Source organism: Natator depressus, chromosome 20 (genome assembly GCF_965152275.1).
Source record: "Natator depressus isolate rNatDep1 chromosome 20, rNatDep2.hap1, whole genome shotgun sequence".
NCBI classification, from domain to species: domain Eukaryota; kingdom Metazoa; phylum Chordata; order Testudines; family Cheloniidae; genus Natator; species Natator depressus.
This window is the reverse complement of record NC_134253.1, coordinates 24,173,342-24,200,147: the sequence shown is the minus strand read 5'-3', so window position 1 is coordinate 24,200,147 and position 26,806 is coordinate 24,173,342. Positions and strand designations below refer to the sequence as shown.

General features: G+C 52.5%; 1 protein-coding gene across 4 annotated transcripts in view; it reads left to right on the top strand.

The window, feature by feature from the left end:
- Positions 1-26,806, top strand: part of NFIX (nuclear factor I X) — a 143,005-nt gene that overhangs the window by 29,242 nt on the left and 86,957 nt on the right. The gene's annotated exons all lie outside the window — the stretch shown is intronic.

Genomic DNA, 26,806 nt, shown 5'->3' with positions numbered 1-26,806 from the left:
AAAAAAAAAAGATCAAACCAAAGAGGCTTTAAAAAACCAAAGCCAAACTAAGTGGGGTCACTTAATTAAAAAAAAAAAGAAAAAGTGAAGAGACAACAGTCAACTTCGTTATAATTTCACGATGTTTCGTTAGTTGGGCAGGAATCCATTTTTTGGGGAAGGGTGGGAGAGTTAGGCTGTAATGCTGCGTCATAATTCCTCCCCCCCTCCTCCAGGCCAAAACCTGCGTTTTTTGTAATGTCACAGGCTTGGAAATAATATTTTTAGCATTAGGTACTGTATTTTATTTACATATATGTGCGTGTGTATGTGCCCAGATTTCTGTATAATTGTCTAGCATTCGAGCCTACATTTTTAATGGCTATATATCTACCTCGCATTAGGTCCTGTCTTTCTACATAGGTAGCATTACAAACTTGGCTAGTATCTTAATAACTAGAGAAACAGCATGAGAATCTCTGTCTCTCTCTATCCCCTCCACACTATCTGTCGGTCTGTCTGTATTTTTCACAAACTTTTCTAGCAAGGCCTGCCATTTCTGGGATAAGTTTTGGAATATTTTTGGAGGGTTATTTTCTTGCATCTGTTTGTTCTTTAGTTCCTCTGTGTTCGTCCCGTCCTTGGGACCCTGCCAGCCTGGAGCGACCAGTTTTGTTTCTGTCTCAGGGAGGGAAAACCCAGCTTTCTTTTTCGGAGTCACCCCTTGTTTGTGCCCAGTGAATTAAATCCAGCCTGGCAGATTCCCCATTGCCCTTCTGCCCCTGCCTGGCTCACTTCTGAACTGATTTCCCTGGTTTCAGTTCCTGGAGGAGAGTGGTTTTTTTCCCCTTCCCCCTTTCCTGTTATTTGCGATCTAAAATCACCCCCTGTCCCAGTTCAACCAGTGCGGTCTCTCCCGCTCCCTTCCCTAAGAGAGAGTCCCAAAGACTGGACCTGCGGCCTTGCTGAAGAGAAGTTCTGAACGAGGTTATTGTTGTAGGGCCCGATCCTGGGCACTCCCATATCGGCCCCTGGAACTGGATTTCTCGATCTGAGCACTTGGCAAGCCTGATCCTGCTGTCCCGATCAACAGAGGGCCTGATCCTCTGTTGGTGTAAATTGTTGCATGATAATAGCATATGCTATTGGTGAATCTGGTCCCAAAAGCTTGGCCTCCCTCTGCCTGCGATGGAAGCAGTCTGGGACCCCGAGTTGGAAATAATGTGCTAGAAGTGGGGAAGTTCTGGCCTGGCTGAGGTTGGTGGGAGAGACTTAAGAGGGGCAGAATCCACAGAAGAGCTTTTCAGGAGGGGTGCAGGGTTGTCATGATGGAGGCGAAAAAATTATCAAACTACCTTCCATGTCGCATGTCTTTGGTGCCACTTGCTTTTTAAGTGGCATCTGCTCTGTAAGTGTTTATTTTATTGTTGGATGAAGGAGAACTCTCGTCTGCTTACTAACAGTTCTGCAGTTCACCTGGCCCAATTCCATCACTCCTAAGTGTTCGTATTCTTCTTCTTCTTCTTTTTTTTGCTAACAATCAGCTCTGGGTTTTATTTTTTTCAAAGATTTTATCCCCCCGATCCCCGTGACGTTGCAAATATAAAATAAAATACACATCTGCTAGCTAGGAGGAGTTGGAGGAGCATGTTTGAAATACATAGAGAGAAGACCGAGAAAGAGAGCCAAGGCTTTGAGTTTTTGGTTTTTTAAGCCAACGCTATTTTGGTGGGGACTTTCGAGTCATTGCAAAAATTATTATTTTTTTTTGACTATTTGCAATTCTGATAACTGACTTAAATCAGGCAGGTTATTTGTATTTCATTTTGGCCTTTATGTGCTGATATGCAATCTTGTGTGTGTTTGATATAATGTATGTGTGTATATATAAGTGGGTATGCATGTTTTTATATAATAATAATAATTAATAATATTTAACTCTTATGTAGGGCTTGTCATCAGTAGGTCTCAAAGCACTTTATATAGACAAACACACACACACACGTGTATTATAGATCCATTTTTTATATATCTATATCACACGTACGTACGTGTGTATATATATTACATATATACACAGACTTCTTAAATTTGATTTGGAATGTGTAATCAATATTGTTTTTGTATGTGGTTAGTGTGTGTATATGTTATATGAGGTGTCTGTAATATACAAGTATATACAGTATACATCCATGCACACATATGTATTATATAGAATCATATATTAAATATTTGTGTGTACACTGTACACATTGTAGATAATATGTGGCCCTGTATGTAGTACGTATGGTGCGTTTATATAGTATAATCACATATACATCCTAACCACGTATACAGTAGAACCTCAGAATTATGAACACCAAAGTTATGAACTGACCAGTCAACCACACACCTCATTTGGAGACAAAAAAAAAAAAAAAAAGCAAATACAGTACATATGGTGTGTTAAATGTAAACTACTTTAAAAAAAAAAAAGGGGGACAGTTTAAATAAAAAAGATTTGACAAGGTGAGGACACTGTTTCTGTGTTTGTTTCATTTAAATTCAGATGGTTAAAAGCAGCATTTTCCTTCTGCATAATAAAGTTTAAAGCTGTATTAAGTCAACGTTCAGTTGTAAAGTTTTGAAAGAACGACCCTAACGTTTTGTTCAGAGATACAAACATTTCCGAGTTACAAATGCCCTCCATTCCCAAGGTTTTCGTAATTCTGAGGTTCTACTGTATAATATGGATTTGCGTATAATAATGCATATGCAATATACAGATTTTATATGATATATACAATGTGTGTATATAATATCACATGTACACAGTCTATACTTATATATATATATATATTGTGTATGTATATCGCAAATATATACATGCCATACACACACATAATACTAGATGGGTCTGTTTATATATCATGTGTGTATTATATATAGACCCACTATTCATGTATGTATAATATAGGTTTGTATATCGTATGTATGGTGTGCGTGTGTGTGCGTGTATATATGTAAATGTTGAATATACACACTATACTCATTATGTATAACACACACACAAATTACACATACCTCATAATGTGTGTACATATGTATACATCACACATAAAAACATCAGCCGATGTTTGTAAAAGTGACCGGTGATCTGAGGCATTTCACACTTTCAAATCAGGCTCTGTGCGGAGCCTTGTGTTGCACACTGAAATCACTCCAATTTAGGCCTGCGGTGTGCAGTCCTGCTCCCCTGTTGCTGTGCCTCCAGATATTCTATATGTTCTCTATAGCGTGTAGCTATCATGTTATATGTGATTCTAGCATTCGAATATATCCAATCACACACACAAACAACCTACTGTATAAAACGAATCTAGTATCTGGGTCAGTGTCTAATATGTGTGCATGTGTAATCTAGCCTAGCTATACATGTCAGCCATTAAAGCAATTATTCGTTACACATTCCAAATCCAATTTCCTTAATAAGTTGGCATTCTTTTCACCCCCCTTTCAAATGCATTTTGAACCCTCTGTTTTCTAACGTTGGGAATTAAGGGGGGATTTTTCTGCTTGCATGACTTGGAGGCCTTCTAATAAAGGGGACAGAGTTTAGGCCTTTCTGACCCACCTAAAATTGGCAGGCAAATCTTTGGGGAAGTGCATTTTCACTGGCCAGAGAGTTGGACAATCGGTGTGGTTAGCTGGGCCATCAGTCCCTATTCCTCCATCTGGTTGTATTTTGAAAGATATTTGCTTGCACACACATGTAGCTGTGCAGATGGAAAATCCAGCTTGCTCACTCCTTATCTTGGCCTGTTTTGGAGGAGCCTCCTGAGCATGAATGGGTTCTATATAGCAAATGCTTGCTCACCTTTTCCTTGCTCAGTTTTCCTTGACTTGTTCCTCAGGTTGATTCTGTAAATCCTCACTACTGGATGCAGTCATTTGTTGACCTGACTGGTGTTACCGCTATGCCTGCTAGCAAGCGCTGGCAGCATTGGACCTTATGTATTTAGAAAATCATAGAAAGATGTGGTCTGCTTTGGGTAGCCCAACCAACCAACCAAACCGACTAACAAAACCCCTACAGGTCGTTTGAAAGCAGCCCCATCCAAAACGCTATTGTGAGACATTTTGCCCCACGGCTTTGACTCTTCCCTCCTGATCTTCAGAGCAGAATTTGTTACACGAGGAGCTTTTGGGGGGAAAAAAGAATTCAAGACGATAACTTATTTCAGTCAGTTCGGGCTCTAGCCGAAGTCTGTGGGAGTTTTGCCAGTGGTCTTTTCTAAAAAAAGGCATCAGAAAGATTGGAGCAAAGAGTGGGTTTTTCAGACTTTGGGGAAGGAGGTGGGAAAAGAGTCTGACTGTTGAAGGAGTTAAGGTACTTGCAAGGGAAATGAAAGCATAAAAATATTACACACACACACACACAAAGAATGAAACAATGAGCTGAACAGGGAGAGTGAAATTAGCGAAGCCTATAAATAAACATTTATGCAGTGTTGAGACAGTATTCAGGTGAGTTTACAAACAATTCATTAAGATATTTATAAACTTTCACAGTTTGGGGCTATCAATAGAAACTTAATTACAAACTGTAAACAACTTTCCATTCTCATTGGAATGCCAGTCCCTGGCTTCCGAAATGGGCAGTTTCTCGATTTTCTTACTGAGCAAAAAAAAATTTTTTACAGTAGAAAATGGAAAAATGAAAGTTCAGTTTGACTGTTTTTTCCTTTTCTTTTGCTGATTTTTTAAAGTGGAAACTTTCCTCTGAAAGTCTTTTTTTGTTTGTTTGTTAATTTTTATATTTTAATGTGCTCTGGGAACTGGGATATAGGTTTTTAATTTTGGAGGCAAATACACTCCACATTTTGTTTTTTAAGGAGTAAGGGTCTATACAATGAGAAGTTAGCCAGCCAGTGCAGATGTAATTTTTTAGGTTCCTCTATAAACTACAGATGTCTACATATCTGTGTATTATTACTACTCTCTGTGCATATTTCATAGACAAAACGGCAAGGCATGAATATCTGCAATGCAAACACACACTCACACCCAACAATACAATATATATTTATATATGATCTCTATATACTGTAGATCCATAACTGTCAATAGAGCTGAGGATCTGACCCTGTAAGTTTATATGATCTAAAAATGCCAAAGAGGAATCTGTGGTGAAAGTACAGGTCTTAGGATGGTGGGTACGCTTGGATCAATGACTCACATGAGTCTTGTCCGACTGCCGAGTCCAGGAACTTTTGTGGAATAAGGACGGCTTTATCGCAGCATTAAGGATGAGGATTTTAAACACGGCTGCTGGCCAAATTTTGCGGCCTTTACTTAGGAACATCACTTATTGAACTCAAGGAGAGTTTGCTGGATCAGAATTAAGCCCAGATATTTATAGTATGTTGAGAGGTGGGGCTGTTCACAACAAGCATAAAAATTTTATTTTACCATGGATTTCTGATTGTCATTTTTAGATTATATAAGCATATAGAGTGTGTGCAGAAACACACGCACTCAGCAGCACTTTAATACAAAGTAAGAGATCAGTAAATACACGCACAAACTTAACAATACAAATAAGTGTTTTTCTGTGTTTTATTGCTATAAAAATGCACAATATCTTTAGCTGCTGTTTGTGTGTGTATTTTACATACATGTACGTAGTAGCTGTATATAAAGTACACAGATAATATGTAGCTATAGATATAATTATACACACATACATAATATGCATCCCTTTACATGTGTGTATGGCATATGAGTGTGTAAATACATATTTACAGGGAAATGCTTTCAACTTTCACTATAGCTGTCCCTTTCACAGATGCTGCAGTGTACTGGGTGTGCTCAGATATAGATTTACAAACAAAGTGTGATGACTGTTTGGTGTTCCACTCTTTGGGTATTAATCTGTATAGAGAACGTGTGTGTTTGTGCGTCTGTGTGTAATCTATACACTGAAACCTTGTTTATTTGAGCTTTGATTCTCCAAATAACTCCTTTATCCAGAATGAGGTCATGTTCCCCCGTGTATGCTAACAACGTCAGAAAGTCCCCAGCTTATCCAAGCCTCTGCTTATCCATATTAAATTCCCGGCCCCTTGTGTGGTTTGGGGAACGAAGGTCTCTCCGTGGCACGATGTGTGTCCATAGGCTGATCACTCGGTTGGCTTGTCTTCATTTAGGATTTCTGGATTTCAGGCTGCTCCGCTGGCCTTTTCCTTCCCAAACCCTGTTTCCAAATCTCAGAGCGGAGCCTGGGGCTGACGCCGCAGCTGGTGGCTGTCGTCCTGGTTCCACCAAAGTCGGTAGAGCTAGGCTGATTGACCCCAGCTGATGATCCAGCCCCAGATCCAACATGTCTCTGTCTTTACTCTCTTCCTTCTCCTTTGAGAGAGGCATTTGCCAAGTGAAAACATTCCCAATATGGGGAGGAGGGTAGTTGCTGTTTACTCTGTTGCTTTCATTAGTACGCATTTAGGATGAGTCTATAAACACGGTGTAAAGGTGTAAAACAGCCCTTGTAAGATTTCCCCCCCACATTGGATTAGCAAAATGGGCTGGAAGTCCTTAATTACTCGTTAGGTTGCTTTTATTGTTGTCCATTATTAACTCCTTTCCTGAAACTGACCTTTTTTCCATCTGCCCCTCTCCTTTCCTCCTCCACTAGTGATCTCACTTGGACTTGATTTCTATAACAAACTCTCAAACTTTCCTTGCTGCCTTCGACAGAGAAAGAGCTGGGAATAGCATTCCCCCGCTCCCTCCCAGGCCTCCGGTCCCATGGCCCCACCAAAATATCAGCCGCTCTCTTTGGTTCTTCACCAGCCTCAGTTAAATGGAAGTGGGGCATTCATTGCGAAACTGAGAGAGTCCGTCCAAATAAGGGAAGGTGCAAAAGAAAAATGATTTTGGGGCCTGTTTGTGCATCTGTCTGGGATCAGAAGCTTTTTTGGTTTAAATATCACGGATATATTTTGATTCTTTTTACTTGGTATGCTTTTGTTTTGTTGAGTTTTTAAAGCAAATTAAATTATTGAAAAGGCCTGGAATTGTAAAGGGGATAGAGAATTGGGGGGAGGTGCGGTGGGGGGAAAGGGAGTCTGAATAATTGATGGGAAGCAAAAAGCTTTCTTGAAAAAAGCTGGATGCCAACTCAATCCCTTCTGGAAAAGGGGGGGGATTTTGTCTGGCTTTTAACAGAGCCTCCCCCCTCCCCAGCCCCCCCCCCCCAGTTTTGCGGATGGTTTCCCTGCGCGGTGCATGACACGGAAGAAATGCTCCTGGTGGGAAGCGACAAATGAATCTAAATTTATAATCTGCAGCCGAGCGGCGGCCGCTGGCATGAAGTTAGTCGGTGCCACAGAGCGACTTTGCTTCCGCTGCCCCGAAGGCAGATTGCGGCTTTTGGGTCTCACGCGTGTGTGTGTGACGGTGCCAGCGTCCTCCGTCAGCAGGTTGGCCACAGAGGCTCAGGGTGGTGCGCCTCTGCCCCCGCCTGCGGCACATGGTAGTTTAGATTCCTGAGGGTTGTTACTACCTTGGTCTGCTCTAGGTTCTGTTGTTGGGCTTAGTGTGCGGGTGCTGGGTGGGGTCTGTGGCCTGTGCCGGAGGTCAGCCTGGAGGATCTGCCCTTAAACTCTGATTCCATACATTGTAGGAGTGCCCGGGGCTCAGAATCCAAACAGAGTCGAATGAACTTGAGCACAAAAGTGGCAAAAACGGGGCCGGCTGCCCCGCCCTTGGAAACGATTCCTGTCCCTTTGCGCTGATTTGTTTTTAAATCCGGAAATAGGCAATTAATTTACGGCGAGTGCTTGTCATTGTGCCGGGTGCATGGGGGAGTGAATGAGAGTCAGAGATGGTGGTGAGGGGTATAGACTAAGGATCTAGATGGAACAGAATACAAGTGGTTTATGGATCAAGCCCCCTTTGTGTGTGTGTGTGTGGGGGGGGGGCATTGGAAATGTTTTGGAATCCTGAGTGTGAATATACTGTGCAGTATAGATGGCCATCTCTACCGGAGCATGAGTCTGTGTGTCTACCTTCTCTCTGTAGATAAATATCCAGTGGTCATTGTCTGAATTCCAGGTGCCTGCGAATGTAATGTATAGACTCTGTAACTGGCTGGACGAGGGAATATATACATACAGTCTGTTTATGTAAGAGTGGGTATATAAACGTCTGTAGTGCAAATATTCTGCAGTCTGAATTCTCTCTGGGTGAGTGTATATAATATATTCTTCTGTCTAAATATATTATATACAGGAGACTCTCTCGAAAAAATCTTAACTAGCACGTTCCATCCGTAGATCTCAAACTGCTTTACACCGGGGGTCAGTATCATCATCCCAGTTTTATAGCTGGGGAAACCGAGGCACAGAGAGACGTGAGTAGCAGGCGTTCACCCAGCAGGCGAGTAGCGGAGCTGGAACAGAACCCAAGGTCTTGAGTCCAGTGCTCTACCACCTAGGCCGGGCTGCCACGTTACAATCACTGTATCTCTGTCAGAGGGTGCATGTAATTGTCTGATTTCTATAGCTAGAATGTCCTGCCACCCCTTAGCCTGAACTCCGTTAATTTGTTTTACCTCCTCTATCTCTGTCGACTTAAATACCCTCCAGCCATTGCCGTCTCTAAAGCACATTGCGCTATTTTATGTTTGTTTATTACTATATGCATTCATAAGCTGCCCATCTCCGCGGCATCTGGGCTGCCACTAGAATACCAGGAGAGCATAGCGAGGCATTTCTCGGGTCCGGTGCTCTGGGCAGAGGGGTGGATTTGGAGCTCATGGTTCGTTTCTACAGGGTGGCAAACACCTTCCCATTTCGTATGCACTCGCTGCCAAACCCGTTGCTAATAGGCTGTTAAGCTTGAGTGGCCAGTGCTGTAGCCCTCAGAGCTCTGAGTTCCCCTATAATTAACCCTCTAAAAAGCAGGCCAAGGGGTGATCTCAGGAAGGCTATGAGTCACCGCCCGTTAACCTAACTCCTCGGGAACAGGGCTTTGCCAGTGACTTTCTCTAGTTTTTTTGAGGATGTGACAGGAGCAAGGGCAACGTGCCAGTGGGGCCGAGGAACCCCTTGAGCAAACCACCCCAACCTTGTGCTGATCCCTCGGCCCTTGCGCCTGATAAGCAGGCTCCGGATGAGGCTGCTGGGGCAATCGGGGATGGTGAACCTGGCGTGGTTAGCCAGGCCATGTGCGGGCTGAGAGCAGGGCTGATTGCGCTCTGTAATATGTGGGAGGGGGAGCCCAGCGATGGGGAAGAGCCAGGGAAACTGTAGGACAATGTTGGCCCAAGAACAAATGGGGATAAACTGAGGCTGGAAATAGGGAGACGGTTTCGAAGCTCCAGAGCCGGGAGGATCTGGAGCAGCCTCCCATAGGAGCAAAGGGCCTCCCTGGTTTGGAGCTGGGTGAGTTTGTGATGGGCGGCCTGCAATGGCAGGGACTGGGTGCACTGACCCCGGCGGTCCCGCCACTCCCCAGCCATTTTCCAAACCGTCGGCTTGTAGAGTCCTCTGAGCAATGGGCTTTTCGGCCAAGAGCTCTGCTCTCGGGGTTAAGCCTTCCAAAAAGAGCTCTGGCAGAACGAACACCTCACGCGGCTCGGTGGGACCCAGGTTCGAGGGCTGATACCCAGTCCCCGAGTCCCCAGGCACCTGCGCTTTGCACCTTTCTTTGCTGTGTGCTCCTGATGTGTTTCAACACACCGAGGCCCAGTGCAGTAACTCTGAAAGCCGTGCTGCTCAGACCCCCGAGTGGGTGCAGCCCCCGAGGTTCAGTCCACGGAGATAAGTTCAGGTTGGTGCTGCAGGGACAGCTCCAGTCACCCTTCCAAAACGAGATAAGAACAGGCACCATGTACGGGCTAGATCTTTTATCTGCCTGGTTCTCTCTGGAACTGCTGGACCAGCTGACCCCAAACTTGCCCCATTCACATGAGCTGAGTGAAAACTTTCAGACTAACCTCTTTTCTGGCAAAAAATGTACATTCGTGGAGAGTACTTTTGTGACTTTGTGTCAATTTCACCAAATTGTTTTGGTTTAAAGAGGGGAAAAAGCTAAAAAAAAGGGGGGGGAATGTGGTTTTGACAGGTTCGAAAGGCGATGGCTCAGGTTTTCCGTTCAAAGTGAATTTTTGTTTGAACGTTTCTTTTACTTTTATTTTTTATCTACTTCAAAATGCTTAGAAATGGTTGAAATCAGAACTAATTTATTTTTTTAAAAAGTTGATGAATGAAAAAGTCTAAAAGTGTCATTTTGTCTTGATCAGAACATTTTGATTTTGCAAGAGCAAAATGCTTCTGTTCCACCCAAAGCAAATGATTCTTTTGCCTTTTTGATTAACCCCAAAATTTGGAAAAATTTAGTTGTTGGGCTGAATCCACCCCCCGGTTTTCCAGACTCGCCAGTGAACCGAAACATCCAGGCTTTGCACGCCTCCACCGCTCACCCTACCCTGGGGAGTTACAGCAATTTTCGAGACAAGCAGAGCATGCTTGTGGATTTTAGAGCACTTTGAAACATCGCTGGTTGACTGAGCCTTAACTATGGTCTCACCCTGCCCCAGTGTGTGGCTGTCTGCTCACGTAGCCAGCTGGTGCAGCGTGGGGCTGGGCTGGGCTGGGACCCCCTCTGCACTGATCCACAGAGGATACGAGTTGTTACAGTGCCAAGTGGCAGAGGCCTGGCTCTTTAGCTCACGCTGTAGCAGCAGGGAGGGTTTCGCTCTGGAGGTCCCCGGTTCAATCCTGGCTGCTTCAGTAAGATGGTGACTGGCCCACTTGCAAGCCGACCCCTGGGGAGCTGGGTGCGGGGATGGGGGAGCAGGAATTGGCAGCAGGAGGTGTGGGGCGGTCAGTGGGGCGGCGAGGCTCATGGGTTTGGGATCAGCGCTTGTTCCGTTTGGTCTGGCAGCCAGTGATGAGACTGGGGAGGGACGGGTCCGAGCACTCTGCACGGCTGGGTAGGGCGCAACCAATTGTGGCTCGGGGGAGAGAGCCAGCTCTGGATTTAGCCCATGTCCCGTCCCCCCCCCTTAATAAACTTTCCCCAAGCTGGGCTCTGAAGGGTGGAGATGTGTGTCTGTCCCAGCCCCAATCTGGGGGCCTTGAAATGGAGCGCCCCCATACCCATAGTGCAGAGACATGGCCTTTTGTTGGCTGGGGGAGAACCTCTTCTTAGGGAAGGAGCATGGTCTAGTCGTTAGTGCAGGGGGAGCTGGGGGCCAGGATTCCTGGGTTCTCTCCCCAGCTCTGGGGGAGAGTGGGGTCTAGTGGTTGGGGCAGGGACAAAGGATCAGAATCCTGGGGTTCTATCTGGCAGCGCAGTGTGGTGTAGCGGTTAGAGCTGGAATCAGGACTCCCGGGTCATATCCCTTCTTCTGCTGCTGAATCACTTCTCTTCTCAGGTTCTTGGGATAATAATAATGACTGGCCTTCTTGGGGGGGGGGGGGCTATGTCTGTGCAGCGCCTGGCACAGTGGGGCCCTGACCTGGTCTGGCTTCATGACCCCATTTAACCAGAGGCACCCGAGTTGGGTCAGGGCCGAATCTGGCCCTGTGCTTTTGCAAAGCCCTTTGAATGAAAGGCACCAGGTTGGGGCTGGTGGTCCAGGAGGGCATCAAGAGAGATGGCAGGGTGGGGAGAGAGAGCTGGGGTGCATGTGCCCCTCCTGGGTATTTCAGGGGCATCAAATCCAGCCTGGTTCGGGATCCCTCCAGCCAGATGGCTGCAGATAACCCTTCACAGCTTTGTTGGCATTGGAATTATCGGGCGGGGGGGGGGGGACCCATGACCTTCAAATCCCTTGTCACCACATGTCAATTATCACAGCTCCATCAGATGGTTAGCAGTGCATTAGCCTTGCTCTAAAAAGCATCACCAGCAGCTAGGAACGTGGCGTAATGATCTGTTTCTCTTGCAAGGTGGGGAATTCAGGGCGGGGGGAGAGGGGGGTTCAGAGGAAAGGGGGGTAACATCCAGGGCTCAGCTTCACTGTCAGTGCAGGAGGGCTGGCTGAGGCTTCTGAGCCTGTGGACACAGGGCATTCGGCATCATTGGATGGAAATGTGGCAATGCAGGGACGGGGCGGGGATCTGATGGGGATAGCTGGGGGGAGGGGAGGTTTTCCAGAGAGGGAGAGATTCCCCCTCCCCTGCACCCAAAAAAATTATCCAACCCCCATACAGCCCCAGGGCTTGTCCGCAGGCAGCTGGTGGGCGCTGGTGGCTAAGCTGCCGGTCTCGCCTGCGCGACAGATTAGCACTAGCATGCCATGCAGGGCAGCTGACCCGTAAGCCGGCTGGGAAACAGGTCGCCCCGCTCGCCCTGCTGGCAGAAGCCCCAGCCTCATCCTGGCCAAACGGGCCCTTTCCCAGATAGCGGGCTCTGCTTGGGGCCTGCTGGAGGCGCTACCCCAAAGCCCTGGTTAGCTATCGGCCGTGTCTCCGCGAGGGAGTCTGCTGGGATAGCGCCACCGGCGAAGCCCTCCAATGGAGACGAGCCGTAGTCCACTGTAGGAGAGGCTTGGGGCAGAGGGGAGGGGGGCAGTGTTAGCCACTTCCAAAGTGCCATAAACTAAAGTGGAAGAAGTCCCCTCTTATCCTGGAGCAAGTATGTGGAGGGGGAGTTCTACTGCTAAAATGATGTCATTTATTAGGTGTCTTATGGTAGCGCCCAGAACCCCATGGCGCTAGATGCTGTATGTTATTGGGTGTATTACGGTAGCGCCCGTGGCCCAGGTCAGCTCAGCTCCCCAGCAGCCTGGCCGGTGTCGGGGGGCGGGGGGGGGCGTTAGTCGGCGTCTCAGCCAAGGGGAGGTTGGAGGAGGGTTTGGCAGGACAAGGGGGAGCTTTGCGGGGGTTTCCAGGGGCAGCGGGAGGAAGCCTGAGGGGCTGGTTTGAAACCAGCCGGAGGGCGCTGGAGGCTGGCGGAGTGGGCTGGTCGCAGGCGAGAGCGCAGAGAGGATTGCGGTTTGAATTCACCCTTCGCTTGTACTGGTGTAACTCTGCCAGTCCTGCCCGGGGATCTACCCCATGGGAGCGCTGCCTTTGGTTGCTCTTTGCTGCTGGCCTGGACCCTGATCGGGGGGAGCCGGGGGGGGTGCCCTTCCCATGGGATGGGCAAGGTCTGTGCTGGTTTGAAAGAGGCTTGGGGAAGGGGGAAGACACTCATCGAGGTCCTGACTGGGACGTGGGTTTAATCATCTGGAGCTGGGAGTCAGGAGGGATCTATCCCTGGCTGTGGGAGGGGAGTGAGGGCTAGTGGTTAGAGAGGGAAGATGGGGGTTGGGAGCCAGGACTCCTGGGTTCTGTCCCCAGCTCTGGGAGGGGAGTGGGGGCTGGGAGCCAGGACTCCTGGGTTGTATCCCCAGCTCTGGGAGGGGAGAGGGGGCTAGTGGTTAGAACCGGGGGAGGGAGGCTGGGAGCCAGGACTCCTGGGTTCTCTCCCCGGCTCTGGGAGGGGAGTGGAGCTGAGCTAGGGGGTTAATGTGAGGAACTGAACTTTCTCTTGCCCCATACACAGCGGGCCGGCCCTGTCTGCCCAGCAAGCCCCCTGCCTTACAGTCTTGCGGTACGAACTGCCTAGTCCCCTGCCAATTCTCCCCCAGCAGGTGGAATAAATGTCTTGGCTCCCCCCCGGACAGCCAGGTTGGTGTGTGTGTGTGTGGTGGGGACAGAGCCCGATCCGCCTGCCCGTCTGCTCCACACAGCCTCCCCAGCGCCGGCACCTTCCCTGGCCAGCCTGGCGGCCATCTTGATTCTCCTGCTCGCTCTCCCACTCTTCTTCCTTTGTCTCGCTCACCCGTTCTCCCTCTTTCACTTGCTCTCCGCGCCCTTCCTTCCTCCCCATCGCCTTTCTCCTTCCTTTCTTGCTGTTTCGTTCATTTGTCCTCCTTGTCCCTCCCCACCCCACCCTGGCCCTGCTGCCACTTCCCTTCGAGCCACAGGGCCCAAAACCTGGCCCCCTTGGCCAGGGCCCACGCGCTCGCTTGGGAAGCTGCCTCCTTTTCTCTCTCTCTCGCTGTCCCGTTGCCGACCATGTTTTGGCTGCCAATGAATCCCCCCCGCCCCCAGCCGTTGGGTTTTTGGCTCTGGCTGGGGCTGAGTCTGTGCCGAGCCAATCCCTGACCCCACGGGGGCAGCCACTTTGCAGAAAAACTTTGTTCTCACCGGTGGGGGGGGGCAGGGAATGGAGCACAGCGATATTGGGGGGAGGGGGGGGCGGCGTTGGCAGGCAGAGGGCCCAGGAGGGGCGGGGGGATTGGAGGACTGGCTGCTTTGGGTTTGCCACTGGCAGGGAAGTGCAGAAGGGGGGTACCGGGGAGTTGGGGGTGGGCATCGGGGGCAAGGTGCTAGGGGGGCTGCGGTGCCGCGGGGCTTGGCGGGGGGGGATCAGGAGCCCCCCGCGCTCGCTCCTGCCTGCAGCCGGGGTTCTGGCTCGCTGCCGGGCGGCTACAGCTGTGGGCTCGGCAGCATGGCTACGCCTAATGCTGCAGTGCGAAGCAGCAATGCGGACCGTGGCAGCCAATCAGGAGGCAGGTTTAGCCGGGCCGGCCCGCGCCCCAATGGGGTTGGCTAGGCGGGGGGCAGATTTCAGAGCGGCCTGGCGAAGGGCACAAAGGAGCCCTTAAGGGCTGCGGAAAGCAGGGGTGGCGTGTCCGCCTGGGACCCCGGGGCTGAGGGGCTCTGCTCCGGGATTCTCCGCGCTCCGTGCGAGCAGGGGCAGGGTTGTCTCTCCGAGCTAGCTGCAGGGAGAATAGCCAAGCAGAGCTCACGTCACATGGGCACGACCTGCTTGGCCCTCCTCATGGCTCTCTCTGCCCCCATGATGCTAAGGGGGAAACTGAGGCATGGAGCGAGGAACTGATTCAGCTAAGGCTTCACAGCAGAGCCGGGAGCAGAACCCAGGAGTCCTGACTCCCCAGTCGGTTTCTCCAACTCCCGGCCAAGGACCCACTCAGGCTCTGTTTTCCCTTGCCTGGCTCCAGCGGAGTGGCTAGCACACTCCTGGCTTGTCCTCCACCTAGGGGCCAGTGAGAGGGGGTGCGTGGGTGGGAGAGGCAGCCAGCCAGGCCGGTTAGTGTTATCTTTGCCGGAGCGCTCCAGCGACTGACCACAAGTCAGAGCTGACCACTCTTTAACGAGCTGCGGCCTGCTCCTCGTTAATCTAATTACCCATCCCTTCCCTCAGCCCGGGAGGGAGTGTAATCTCCTAGTGCAGCCTTCGCGCCGCTCTGCCTGGGCCGAGGTCCCCAAGTGGGCGGCCTGCTAGGTGAAAGGAAGCATGCTCCCGGGCTGCTGCGGGCTCACTCTGCTTGGTGCGTGTGCCGCTGCACACGCTTGTGCACGTACTTCGACACGGGAGCGTGTGGACCGGGCGGGCACCTACATGCACAAACACACGTGCGCTCGCAGGCCGGCCGTGCAGGCCCGTACACGCCGACATGTGGGCCCTTCCACATGTGCTGTGCGTGCAGGTCCGCAGGCCAGCCCGCGGGCCGTGCGTGCACTCGGTCAGGCAGAGCGTCTGCACGCACTTGTGCACGCTTACGTGTGCACTAATCCTGCTTTGCTTTCCTCTTGCTCCTCCCCGGTCAGGGTCCCTCTTCTACAGCCCCAGCTGAATTTAGGCTCCTGGCTCCCACCTTTCCTGGGGCAGAGGGCAGCATTATCCCTGCTTTGGAGATAGGGAAACTGAGGCACAGAGCAGGGACGTGGCTTGCCTGAGGTCACAGTGCAGATCAGTGACAGCCAGGACTAGACACCAGCAGCTCTGACCCCCCTGGCGGGACTCTAAGCACTCTGCAGTCTCTACAGAGCCAGGGGCTTTAACGAGGTTTCATTGCAACGGGCCCGCGTTAGCCCCCCCCAAACGTGCTGGTTCCTTGAAGGATGCCAGGCTCCAGAGTTAAACCTTTGGAGGGTTTTCCCCCACCCCCTTCCCGTGGAGTTCGGGAGCTTAGTGTCCTGCCGCTCCTTTGACACAGCGCGGCTCTGCGAACATGACCCTGGGGATTTGCAGACCTCTAATGAGTTATCTCCGCTTTGTGCCGAGCAAAGTGGACATGAATCTGAAGCATTAATCCTATTAGGTACAGTTCACACTGTCCCTTGAAGGCGCCCTTGTTATCCCCAGCGCTTTAAAATTGTTCCCCTACCTACCCCACCGCCCCCAGGCACAGGGGGCGGGCTGCCTCGCCAGCCCCGGAAAGCCGCGGTCACAGATTCCAAGGCCAGGCTGACTTCCCGCAGGGCCGCAGGACTTCCTCAAGATGCTGGGGAAAGGGGTAGAGCAGCTGGCGACTCATGGACACCCCCAAGCCAGGGGTGCCATGGGGTCTAGGCCTGCTCTTTGCAGATGAGGAGAGGGCCTGGAAAGAGGAGAAAAGGCAAGGAGAGAGTGGGGTCTAGTGGTTAGAGCGGGGAGGGCTGGGAGTCAGGACTCCTGGGTTCAGAATCCATGCTCTGGGAGGGAACCAGGGTCTAGTGGCTTAGGGCAGGAGGCTGTTCCCACCTCTGGGAGGGGAGTCTAGCAGTTACAGCTGGAGGGCAGGAGTCCAGGTCTCGTGGGCTCTATTCGTGGTCTGAACTCTGAGCGTGAGTCTCCCCTTCTCTCTGGGTTGAGCTGGCATTGGGCCGGGCAGGAGATGCGGCCTGAGAGCCCGAGTGTAGACTGGCTCCCTCCCTGGTTAGGGGAGTGCCTGACTCTGGAGCAAGGGGGCTGGCGGTTAGGGCTGTCACCTTGGCCTTTGGGTTTGAGTCGCAGGCTTCTTGGTGAGAGTCATTTGGCCCAGAGGCAGTTAGGAGCTGACGTACCTTTGGGCCATTGTCTCTCTGTGCCTCAGTTTCCCCCTCTATAAAATGGGATCCTGCCCTGCCTGAGGGGTTATGAGTCGCCTCAATGATGGGGCCAGACAAGTGCCTCAGCTAGATTTGGCTTTCCCAAACTCTGATTTGAGGCCAGAAAAAATTCCCCTCTGCACTTGCGCTTTTCTCCAGCGTTCCGGGCTCCATGGGATCTGGGCCTCTTCTCCAAACCCCTCAGTCAGGTCTCTGAGTCCCCTTCCACCGCCTGAAACTCAGCCTGGCTTTCGGTTCAACCCTCAACCCCATTTTGCCTGGCTCCTGGCGAACCCAGCCGCCGCGACTTTGCAAGGAAAAAAAAATCTGGCAGCTATAAGGAGACGCAGTGTGGCCGTGGCAGTAAATGGGACAAACAGCTGCTTTCTTCCCTCCCCAGAGCTGGCTGCATTTCAGTACTTGGTGAACTTACGTACACCATGTGTTTGTATGAGGGAGAGGCCTAGTGGGTAGAGTACTGCATGGGCACTCAGGAGACCTGGGTTCAATTCTCTGCTCTGCTGCTGGGTGAGCTTGGCAGTGTCTCGTCCCCGCCCCATGCCTCATCTGTGAAATGGGGAGGGTGATCCTGCGCCTCTTTGGGCAGCATTTGGAGATCGGTGGAGGAAAAGTGTGTTTCTGGGCGTTGGCCGAAGAACCACGTGAAACTCTGCCGTCCTTTCAGCCAGCCCTGCGAGCTGTGATTCACGCCGGCAGTCTCTCTCCCCCTGAATTGTTTCAGATTCCACGTCTCCCTGCGGTTTCCTATTCCTTGTACCTCCCAGGCGTTGTGTGGTTTAACATTTCTGTCCCGCCGAACCTTGCATTTTTCACGCGGGGGCGCTGGTCGGTTTGCGCTGCCTGAGGTTTGGAGGGGGACCAGGTATTTTAAGAGTCAGAGGCCCCTTCCCGATCTGGCTGGCTTGTAAATAACGCAGCTCACCTGGCTGACATATGCCTCGCCGCAGGGAGTGGGAGAGCCGGGGGCGGGGGGCTGGCTGTGGGTTGGGGGTTTTGTGCCTGGTCTGCAGTGGAGTGTGACTTGGAAGAAAGGCGGGGAGCTGTCTGCGTTCCCTCGCCTTTGTCCTGCCTTAGCTCAGAGTTGGGCTCTGAGGGCTGGTGGATTGAAGTGTGGATCCGATCAACCGCCCTGCAAGAGAGGAACAGGCTAGCGGTTACAGCGGGGGCACAGGGATCTGGGACTCCTGGGTTCTCGTCCCAGCTCTGGGAGGGGAGTGGGGTCTAGCGGTTAGAGTGGTGGGGGCTGGGAGCTGGGATTCCTGGATTCTGTCCCCAGCCCTGGAAGGGGAGTGGAGTCTAGCGGGCGACTGCAGCCAGGGCTCCTGGGCTGCACTCCTGCTTTGGGGAGGGGGTGGGCTCTCGCACTGACTTTCTCATGCTATGGGCATTTGTGGACATGCAGTGAAGGCAGGAGCTGGCTGGGACTCCTGTGGGTACCCCCCCATTGTGGGGTGGCCTGTTCCTGCCCCAGTTTCCCTCCCACACCCAGCAGGGGCCAAATGGGGCAGCCCTGCAATGACGCCTGTTGGCAGGGGGAGCTGGTGACCGATAGCCTTAGGCTGGGGCCGTGGGGGACAGGGTCAGGCTGGGGCTGGCATGTAGGACAGGCAGACTGTGGGGGGAATGGGGGCTCAGGGGTGCAGGCTCGGCGGGGGGGGGAATAGACTGAGGGGGATGGGGGCTCAGTGAGGACAGGCTGGGGCAGATGGAGAGACAGAGGAGGGGACAGGGTCCCTGGGAAGACAGTCCAGGGGACCCACTCTTCTCCCATGAGGACTCGTGGGCCAGGTCAGCTCAGAGCAGGGACACAAGCTCCTCTGACACTCTGCGATGTGCGTCCAGCTGCTGGCTGGTGTGGCCGTATATGTGCTCTGGGGGTCCATATAGATGACTATTGCCTCCAGTGTATGGGATGGGGGCCCTGGAAGCAGTTGCTTTATTAAATGAGGGGCCTGATAGCAAAACATCTGAGAGCCACCGGTCTAGTGGCCTGCTCCCTGGACTGGTGGTTAGAGCAGGGGTGGGGTGCTGAGAACCAGGACTCCTGGGTTCTCGTCCTGGCTCTGCCCTTGGCTTGCTGTGTCAAGCCCTCTGCCTCAGTTTCCCCTTCTGTGACATGGGATAATGGTGTTTTCAGGTGATGCCAGGTGCCGTCTGTCAGCGTTGGGCGCGGTTGCTTAGAGCCCTCAGGAGTCTGATCAGGAGAAATGCTGATCAGGAGAAGGATTCAATAGCCAATGGGACCCTGCCCAGGCCAGCAGTCAGGCCAGCATCCCCCCAATGGGCCTCTGCCCCCATCCAAACCTAAGAGGAGTCCAGCGGGTCTGTACCCAGGGAAATCAAGGGCTCTCTTTCCATGACCGACCCCTGCTTTCCAGGCCTTGTGCTGCGAGGGCCAGGGCTGCTATCGAGCTTGCCAGCTCCTCTGGCTTAACGAGCTGCAAGGTCCCCTGAGCTGAAGGCCCTGACCAGCCGCTTAACCAATATTCTCAGCGTTCAGCTGGTGTGCAGCAGAACTGGGCTCTGTTCTCCTGTGGCGAGCAACACGTGGCCACAGCTGCCAGAGGATGAGTGGGGAAGAGCTGGTTCTAGCCCCTCGTGACTGGCTGCGTGAGCGGGGGAAGGGTGGCTCTGTCCTGCCTCAGTTTCCCCTTTGTAAAATGAGGATACTCCCTCCCCAGGAGTGGCAAGTATCCCCCTGCCCTGATTGGTGCCCTGAGACTGTCTGCTCTGGTTTTCACCTGCGATTGAGGCCCGCAGAGCTGCGTTGGCCCCTACATCTAAGCTGTAGGCAGTGCAGTGGTATGCAAAACCCTGGCTCAGCTTCCGTCGGCCCCGTAGGTTCCTAAACTCCCTCAGCCTCTCATAGCACTTGAGTTTCTGCCCCTGGGTCCGAGCACGGCTGCCTCCTGCTAGGCCTGGCTGAGCCCCAGGGCGATCCACCTGGCAGGCGGAGGAGCGCCTGGCTCCCCCCATCCAGCAGTGACCGTGGCGCGTTGGGGCTGCCCCTGGTTCAAGTTGATGGCGAGAGAAGATTTAAAGGGGGGCTCCCAGCTCTGCGGAGGGTGCTCCAGCTCCGGGCTGCCTCTGTCTCGCCTGTTCCATGGTGGGGAAATAATGACTGAGCCAGTGGATCCGGGCGCCTGGATCCTGTGTCCCCCATCTCCACGGGGCTCCCTCCCCACCAGGCTGCAGAGTCAGGCTTACGCTGTCGTGACCACCACCCCGGGAGCCGCTCAGAGCAGCTGGATTTGCATATGCAAACCAGCCCCCCCCACCAGCCTCCCCATTGCTGGGCGACTGAGCTGAGACCCGGGGTGCCTCCCACTGAGTACAATAAAACGGGGTTTAGCTGCTGTCTCACTGCGGGCGGTGTTCCTGGGACTGGCACTTCCCGAACCTGGGGAAAGCTTTATTTAGCTCCCTCGCCGCCCACGGCTCGGCCCGGCACACGCCGGGGTTATTTTTACTTTTGTTTGGCACAGCCGGCCAGCTGAGCTCACCGGTTGGCCTGTACCGGTGTCAGCATTAGCCTTAATTGCAACCAAATGAATCATTCTTCCTGGCTTGATGAGATGTCCCGGTACCCGTCTCCCGTCACCCAGGTTTCTCCCAGCCCCCGCCGCCCCCGGGAGCAATGGCACAAAGGGGTTTGGCGCCTCGTTGGGGAGAGCGGCCGCCACGATTCTCCCCCTGCCCCGGGGAGGGCTGGAGGGGAGAGGCCCCTTGTGCGGCTCCCCACTGTACCATGTCAGTTTCCATTTTGCAATAAACCGGACGAAAGCCAGGCTCTCGCAGCCTCGAATTTTGGGATCTCTTGGCTGGCTTTTTCCGAGGCATTCTTACAATGACCTTCTCGTGTGTGTGTGAGCGCGGGCGTGAGCGTTTAGGGAGGAGCCGCCCCCGGTGAGATGTAAAAGCCATTTGCCTTCGATTTCCGAAATGGCTGGACTTCTTTATCCTCCTTATATAAATCGACCCCCTTCCAGAATGGCGTCTTTTTTTTCTCGGTTGATTTGGCATCTCTGTCCCGACCTGCGGCTTGAAGCCTGGCTTCATTTTTCATCCTTTTCTTTGATGGGTTCAGGTTTTTTGTTGTTTGTTTTTTTTAAGTTACTCTGCAAAATTGTAGGTGAATTTTTTTCTTTTCTTTATTTTTTTAGAGCGCCTTCTGAAAGCGAGACGCACAGCTCCAGCTAGTGCCGGGCATTGGGTAATTGTCTAGTGGCTCGTTCACACCTCTTTGCCTGAGCCACAGACCCAGCCCTGCCCCCCCATCCCGCTCTGCTGATGCCCCTCAATCTCGACCTACAAGCCCCCGGCTGTCCCAGCCCTAGGATCCTCCTGAGCAGAGACAGCAAATAATGCTGGAAATTGTGTGATGTTTTCTGTGCTGTGTGCAAAGAGGGTGCGACAGGTCCAGGGCACGGCCCTGGTGCATGGAGCAGTTAGTGCAAACCTCTGGACCGAGCTCTGCTTTGCTTTTGTGGTTCAAGCAAGGAAGCTAACTAAGAACGTAGGATCAGCGCTGTGATGATGGGCCAGAGCTGTGGCAGCCAGAGTCTAAGTTTGGGGCAGTTTAGATTCCAGGAGTTCGGTTCGGACCCCGCTCAGTGGGAGATTTTAACCAGGCCACATGTATTCAGTTTCTGTGTTTGTTCCAGACTCGAATGGGAGGCCAGGTGTGTGGTCGAACAGGAGTAGGTGGGGACCCTGGGAAATCTGGCAGAAATCTGGGGACCTGGCACCAAACTGTCTGTGTAGCAAAGGGGCTGCGTTTCTCCCTGGTCTGGCTGTGGTGTCTGGTCAACCTAGCTTCTGCCCAGGCCTGTGGTACCCCACAACTAACCTTGCCCCGTGGAGCTTCCGGTCCCTGGCTGGGCCCTCGCAGCCCTGTCGGGGGGAGGGAGGGAGGAATGGGGGCGGGGAGGCTGGAGCAATCGGGAACATTTGAACGTTTTGGGCTGTGCTTCCAGGAACGAGTTGGGCTTTGCCCAAGTGACTTTTCCCCTTCAGACCTGTCCAGACTTTGCTTCATCCCTGCCTGCCAGGGGAGTGGGGCCTGGGGCAGGGGGTGGAGTTGGGACTCCCCTTCCGATCCGGTTCTGGGGGAGGAGTGGGATCTAGTGGTGAGAGTCAGGACCTGGGTGTGAACCTGGAGCGGCTGGGCTGGGTTTGGAGCAGAGGCTGTGGAGTTGATCAGTTGTACCTGCGAGCGGCGCCTGTTCCCAGTGCTACAGGCGGACGGGAGCCGCCCTGGCGATGACACGGGTTAAAGCGATGAAGGCTGGCATTTGACGGCAGGGGGGAGAAGAGAGGCCAGGTGAGCAGCGCCGGCGTGCGCGGCTGCCCTCTCCGACAATGGAACAGCTGGGGCTGTCGCCGTGCCTGGCGAGGGGAGAACAGAGACCCCCGCCCCTCTCCGGCACACACCCCATCAGACGCGGGCACAATCGGACACGGGCACAGTCGCTCGCATGCAGCATCACACGGTCACACGTGCTCTCGCACACGCTGCCATGGGCACTAACACATGGTCACACTTGCTCTCACATGCACTATCACGGCCCCTATTGCACGGTCACACTGGCTTACACACAGGCTGCCATGGGCACTAACACACATTCACACTGGCTCTCACACACACCATCACGGCCACTATTGCAGGGGCACACTGGCTCTCGCATGGGCCCATAATGCACAATCCATTCACACTCACAGTTGAGCACAGTGACACTCTCGTATGCCCAGTCACACGCAATCGAGCACAAATATTTGCATTTTCGCACACACCACTGTGTCGAGTCACACAACTGCACACAATCCCACTCGGATGGGCTCAGCGTGATAGCCGTAGAGGTCGATGTATGTGTTTGGCGGGGTGGATCTGTGCTAGGAACGGGGGGGACGGGACAGGACGGCGACAGGGCAGCTGGTTGTTCATTCCCCCCATGCCTTTCCTGCGTGTTACTTGCGAACAAAAGAAAGTTTGCAAAGTGATTTAAAATGTTATTTAAGGACATCTTGGCTCCTGCCCAAACCTGCCCTGTGGAAACTTGTGTTTTGTGGTTACAGAGCTAGGAAAGATGCACTCTCTGATTTTCCTTTGAACGTAGAGGGAAACAGAGAAGACGGCTTCCCTTTCCTTAATGAGGGCGAAGAACCGAGAAGCAAAGGGACACCAGGCGGAGGCCACTAGGCATTTCATGGGCCTGATTTCCCCCCATGTGTGTGGAGGGGGGGAGGAAGGAAGTTAGGGTGGGTGGAGCAGTGAGGTAGGCTGGATTTGTGGTTATGGCTCTGCCCTGGGACTTGAGAGATTGAGGTTTAATTCCTCTCCTAACCTACCGGTGAGCGGGTATGGCAGTTCTCCCCCCCCGCCCCTGTAGAGAGGCAGCATGGTCTAGTGGATGGAGGTTCTGGGTTCTACATCTGGCTCTACTGGGTGACCTTGGGCAACTTGCTTCCTTTCCGCATGCCTCCGTTTCCCCATCCGTAAAAGGAGGATCCTGATCCCGCCCGCCTTTGTCAAAGGCTTTGAGATCTCCTGCTGAAAAGCGCGAGGTTATTCCTGGTGCCTGAATTCAGCCCTAACCCTAGCGAGTGTCCTGAGTCTCTAATGCCCCCACCACCTCGCTCTGACTCTTGTGATTTGATGGTGAGTCTCGCACTACATGGTGTTTTCCTTCAAAACCCGGCTCGGGGAGTCAGGGGAATAGGCCAGGTCTTGAGCTTCCCCTGCTGGAGGGGAGGGAAGTTGGCTGAGGAGCAAAGCTTGGGAGTACGACCCCTCTGAGAACCGAAAACCGGCGGAGAACTCTGCCACGTGTCATTCTGAAGCCTCTCTCGGGACGTTTTGGGGGGCTGGCCCCACGATTTTGGAAGGTCTGAGGCTGGCAGTGCCGTTCTGAAGCCTCAAAGCCAGCACACGGCTCCACTGGCTTGGGTCCTGAGCCAAGAGCGGCAGGATTTCTTAGGGTCCAGCCTCTTGATCCGTTCCACACAAGAGCCCTTCCCGTCCTCATGCCCCGGGGCTGGCTGTGCGATTCTGCAGAGGGGCAGGCTATGGTTTAAATCCCTTCTCCGGCCTTCCCTTAGTGAAGACAGAGAGACGGACGGACTGACCGGCAGACACAGTGGGGGCGGGGCAGGGAGCGAAAGAGGAAAATGAGAATGAATCAGTTTGGCGCGTTAGACCTTGAAATATGCCTAGTCAGTGAAGTCTCCCGCGGGCTCTGTGCTGTGTTATCCCTCTGCCGGCTGGGGAAGGTGTTTCTAGGTGGGCCAGTAACAGGGCAGAGGGGAGCCCACAGATGGTGCCCTATAGCGACTGTCCCAGTTACTAAGCCCTTTGCTGAGAGCAGGGTCTGTTCAGAGCGATCCCCAGATACACCCCCCTCTGCCCTCCGAGTCACCTTTGTCTGCTGCAGTCTGTGTGGGTGAGCGGGGAGCTGATTAGGGGAACCAATGGCTGTCCTGGCTGTGGGGCGGATCCCTGGCCCTGGCCCTCAGTGGGACAGAGCTGTCGGCACTTCTGTAGTGGCTGCTGACGGCCTTCCCCCAAACCTCCCCCTTCCTTGGCCCAGAGTCACTCCCAATGCAGGGTTTGATGCCCCCCTTTTTCTGACTCAGCTGAGAGGGGGCCAGAGTCTCTGCAGAGTTTGGGAGCTGGCCCCCTTTGTTCCCGTGGAGCAGGGCCAGAATCCTGGGCACTGCGGCTTCTTCTTGCCCTCCCTGCATGGGTCGGAGAAAGAAGCCGCGAGGGTTGCCCTTCCAACCCAGGCCAGTCGGCAGCCCTGCTTTTCCTCTCTTGTCTTCCTCCCACTCCTGCCGACTCCTACCTGCTCCTGTGCCCTATCTCCCAGCGGGAGGAAGCAGAAGCATCCTCTTCGCAGGCCTGACAAAAAGAGAGCACATTTCCTTCCTGTGTGTGTGTGTGTGTGTGCGTGCGCACACATGCCCAGCTGGCTAATCAAGGCCCCAAATTTAGGGAATTTATTAATAATAAAAAAGTGATATCAAGATTTTTGTGATAGAATTGAAGTGAAAAGAGATTTGATTTGATTGTTTTCTGGAGACAGATGGGGTGTGTGTGTGATTTTAAACAGTCTCTTGCAGGGTTTGCAAAGTCCAGATCTTGCAGTTAGAGGCACGTGAAATGTTTTGTCCGAAACTTTTTTTTCCCCTTCTGAAAAATGCAGATTTGGCACAAATTCACATTGGTTTTGCCATTTTTTGTGTGTCAGCCCCTCCTGACAAACATGCTGAAAAGCAAAATGTTTCAATTTCTCAGTTTGCAATTTCCTTCCATTTTATTGTTACAAAGCACATGTAAAAAAAAAAAACCAAGAAAAAAAGCTCAAATTGAAATGTTCCGTTCTGGGGGGGAGGGGAGGATTCATTTCAGTTCGATTTTTGAGACTTGTCAGTGAACGTCAAAGTCCGGTGTTCACATAACACCGCTTGCCACGTTGGGCTAATGCGGGAGAACCGGGGGTCTGAGGTGCAGCTGCCCTAGAAATGGGTTGGAGTTGCGGGGGAGGGACAGAAAGACACACCTGGCACCGAAACTGTCCAGCAACAAAAGGGCAACTGACCAGGCCTTGGGTGAGGCGGCGGTGACATTAGCGACAACCGTGTCTGTTGTTCTACATCTCCTCAGTTTAGGTTCTCGTCCCGATCCCTCTCGCTGCATTGTCTGGTGGAGAAATAGGGTCCAGATTTTGGAACTGAATGCACCGGTACAGGGCATTTACCTGAGCCGATCGGATTCCAGGACCCAGTGCCTGTATTAGAGATTATGTTTAGAATGCCTTTGAGGGGCAGATTTACAAAAATTGCCTGAGGGATTTAGGAACTAACAAACAAAAATGCACCTGAATCCCCCAGGCAATTTGGAAAATCTTGCCCCCCTGAGGTCTGTGGAAAGTGTTCTGGTCTCAGCTCCCAGTGGCTAGCCTTTCAGAAGCGGTGCGTGCGCTCCTGAGAAAAACCCAGCCCCGAGTGTCCCAAAGGGAGCTGCCGGGGATGGAGCAGTCTGGACAAATCAGTCCCTTAGTTCAGAGCTGTGCTCTTTTGAAAATCTGCTAGGGTCCTTGGTCACCTCGCCCTGCGCTGTCCGGATGTGAGCCTGGGCGGGCAAAAACTGATGATTAATGATTATTTCCCAAATCTTTAGGACTTGTGAGCACGCTTAAAAATAAGGGTTGCTCCAGAGTGGCAGGGCTGGGGGGTGGGACAAGGGTCAGGGCTCTGGATTGGTTCTACCAGGGCCAGTTTTTCAGAAGTGGCCGTTGAATTGGGGAGGGGGCTAGACGTGAAGCACCGCGGGCCTGGGTTCCTGAGCTCCTGAGCACCCCCAATTCCATCTGAAGCCAGAGGGAGCTATGCCCACCCCCCACATTTCCTGCCCCAGCTGCCAGTGGTGCTAGCCATGGCGGCAGGGGAGGGAGGGGGGAATTTTTTAAAGGAAAACCTGCAGCAGACAAGACCTTTGTGCTGGGCACAGAGCCCAGCGAGCTGTTGGGCCTCGACAAATAACAGCAAAGGCTTGCTCTGAAACGGGGCTGCCAATGAAACCAGTGAGCTTTGCAGGGACTCAGCACCGTTCAGGATCCCCCCTTTCTGTGGGCTTGTGTGCGGGGCCATGTCACCCACTCGTTTAATTAGGCCCTTGGGAACATTTGGACCAATTCATCTCTCTCCTGGGATGCACTGGTGGCTAGTTTGGACTCAGCCTGTCCTTGTTCATTTGCCAATCCGAATGTTCCTTCCAAAGCCCAGAGACTCCCTCCCCACAGATCCATGGGTTTGGGGTGCTTTGATCCTGCTATGGGAGAGAGAAGAAATGGGAAGCTGATTTTTTTGAAATTGGGATAATTCGCCTCCCGCCTCGCCACACATCGGCACAGAGTCAGTGGTGCATGGTCCCATGAACTGGTGGCCTGGGT